The following is a 3,225-nucleotide window of genomic DNA, read 5'->3' as shown; positions in this document are numbered from 1 at the left end:
TCGTAGCGACTGTAGAGTTAAGTTATCGCGCTGCGAATCGATTCTCCAAGATGCACCCCAGTCAAGTTAGCAAGCTGTGCTGCAGCCCAGCATCACCCCCATCAAAAGCAGAAGCACAGGCACCACGTCGAAACGTAATATTCTGGAGTTGGCCGGCAGAGGGCGCGCGCGTGAAGCAAGGATTCAGACCCATTGAGCCAGATGATTTTGCCACTTTAATAGGGCACTTCTTCTCAGCAGGCTCAGGGAGCTGATTGACTGCACTGGGGCCAGGGCTCACTCTGACTGAGTCCTTTCCCTGAGAGCATGCGCCACCCAGGAAAGAGCCAGAAGGCCGACCTGGTTCTGCCTGCGCTCTGCCGGCCGATTCGACCGACCGCCGCCTGGAACCTAGGTCTAGACAGACTTGATTGGACAGAGGACCCATTGCAGGGAGAATGTGGGCGCACCAAATCCAGAGAGCTATACTTTGGTATGTTTTCCTCTGGTCTGAATCTCAGAGTGGTGTGTGTTGGTTGCAGTAGCCTTCTAGTTGGCCTTGGGAGGGCAGGAATTGGAAAAAGGAAGGAGAAGCTGGACAGACCAGAACGGCTGGCCCCAGACAGCAAGTGCTGCTCAGAGAGGACAGATGTAGAGGCTTGACCCCTGCGCGGGGGAACTCTGCTGAAGGGCACCAAGTGCGACTTCAACCAGGAGGATGGCAATCCTGTCTTTCTTTGCTTCAACCCCACACTCATGGCAATGGCATTTCCTGTCGGAAATCCTCTTGTTCTGCTTCAGAGTGCTTCACTGTGGTGCCCCTTCTCTGGGACTTGTTAGATCCTCTGAGCCTCTGGAACTAAAGGCAAGGTTCTCCCACTCCAAGGATTATTATGCTTTCACCGACTGTTGCTTTTACCGGAAATCTATGCTTTTCAAGGTTGGTTTTTTTTCTCTCTCTATGCTACATGCATTTCTACTCTCATTGTATTTTGAAACTTTTAGTCTGCTGTCTAAATGACTTCCAAATGGTAGCGTTTGGCTCCTCATACTGGTGTTTAGCTCCACATACTGCTGTTTCTATGCTCTTTCACTTTCTGGAGCCTGCTGAGTTTGATGGATGTTTTTTGTGAAGCACTCTAGAGAAACCGGAAATCAGTTCTTCCCCACCAGCCTGTCAGGAGTACCTTCCACCACAAACACACAACACACACACAAAATACACACACACACACACACTTCACCTCTCTCTCTCTCTCTCCCTGTCTGTCTCTCCCAATGTGTTCTACTCTACACTGTGACCCTTCCTTGGTCTGTCCATTACACTAGTTCTTGAAAGTCACCGAGAGACTGTGAACATGAATAGGTGACATGTCGTGTAACTCTCAATGTTGAAAGTAGGCCCAGGTTGATGTTTCCCGTACTCTGAGGGTGTCCACAAGATAAACGGATAATTGGAAGGGAAGACACAAGAGCTATGGCTGATCACCGTGCAAAGTAGCAAGGCCACAATGAGGTCACCAGGGAGGGTCTTTCTGCTGACACGTGACTCTTCCTGCCTCGTGTCCCTCAGTGTCTTGCTTTGGGCTGGTTAGAGCAAGGCACTGTCCTGTGAGAGCAGGTGCAGGCTGCCTGAACAGAGCAGCGTTGATGTTGGTCTCCTGTAGTCTTGGGAGAGTCCGGTCACATGGTCATGGTGCACCATCCTTGGTGAATCACAGGATGCTCGATCCTCTGCAACAGATGGCCACCCATCTTGCCCACAGTGGGGACACAGTTGATGTCTTGTGTGCAAAGTCACGGAGACAAGGAAGGCCAGGGACTTGCGGGAGGGCCCTGGCGGCATTCATCCAAGTCCTTAGCCATCCCTTCCTAGGGCCCTTTCCATGCCCAAGGATGAGGTAGCCTTCTGATTCCAGACTGAGAGTCTTGAGATCCTAGTTAACAGAAGGAAGTTAGAACCCTCACACCCATCAAGAAATGGCTTCAATTCCTGCCACCTGGGAAAATACTTTCCCCACAATGGTTCCTCTTACCGCACCCGTGGCCCTTGTCTAAGTCCCCCCAGGAATTGAAACCTGTCCAGACAGTTTGGAATCATCAGTTTATTAGTGGTCAGATAGGATACGGCACACACACCCTTCCATTCTTTTACTCTAAGAGCATGATGTACGAGACCCTTTTCAAACGGTGTATGATGTCACCAACTCTTTCGATTAAGTCTTCTTGCATCTGGTGTAGTGTGTGCTCTGACCTGAGGCCCTGAACATGCTGTCACCTCAGAGGGGATTCCTGCATGGAGCTTCTTCTCTTCCTGGAGGTTCTCTCTGCAGGCACCGGGAATGTGGAAAGGGCCACTTGCATTTCTGCTCTGACAATCTCCCAGGAGCAAGGGCTGTATCCCTTTTTCTCCAGATAGCGTGAGATTCCTAAGAAGTAGGTGCGGATGGCCATGGCCAAAGTGGTCAGACAGGGAGGTGTTTGCTCCGCTGTCCCCTCCAGAGCCTCCAGGCCACTCAACAGGCTGGTGAGAAGCCGCCCGAGAGTCCTCTCTGGCCAGGCATCTCTTGTAGCCTGTGGCCTGAAGAGCTGGAGAACCTGCCTGAGCATCTCAGAGTAGCAACAGGTGGCTTCTTCTCTCTGCTTTCCTTTGGTTATATGGCCTTTCTTCCAGGGGCATCTGAAATCGGTTCTGTCTTGTAGGCAGGAGAGGACCGGCATGATTTTCATCTCGTTTAATAACTGTAGAGTGTCAGTGCGCTGGGAATTGATTCTCCAAAATGCACTCCAGTCAAGTGAGCAAGCTGTGCTGCAGCCCAGGTTTATGCTCATCAAGAGCAGAAGCACAGGCACCATCCTAAAATGTAACGATTACAGAGATGTCCAAAGAGAGCTCACACTTAAAGCAAGGCTTTAGACTCATTGAGCCAGGAGATTTGCTGCTGCTTTAATAGTGAGTGAACTTGGACCAAAATGTTGTGCTTTTTAAAATACTCTCGCTACCGAAGGATAAACTAGTAATAATACCTCCTTAACGGAGTAGTAAGTTTCAGAGTTTCAAAATAGCTCCTTAGTAATACCCCCAAAATCTACTAATTGTCCCAGAAGCAAGTCACAATGTAGTAGAGAAAAATTCCAGTGCGCTCCCTTAGGACTGCAGGGGGAGGAGGCGAGGGAAAGTGACTCATCGGGAGGGAAATGAGAAAGTGGGCATTTGAAATGGTCTTCTTTATAAAGCAATAAAAA

This window comes from Microtus oregoni, unplaced genomic scaffold (genome assembly GCF_018167655.1).
Source record: "Microtus oregoni isolate MIOR12 unplaced genomic scaffold, Mior012 001375F_ref0000209, whole genome shotgun sequence".
In the NCBI taxonomy this organism is placed as follows: Eukaryota; Metazoa; Chordata; class Mammalia; order Rodentia; family Cricetidae; genus Microtus; species Microtus oregoni.
This window is presented reverse-complemented; position numbering follows the sequence as displayed.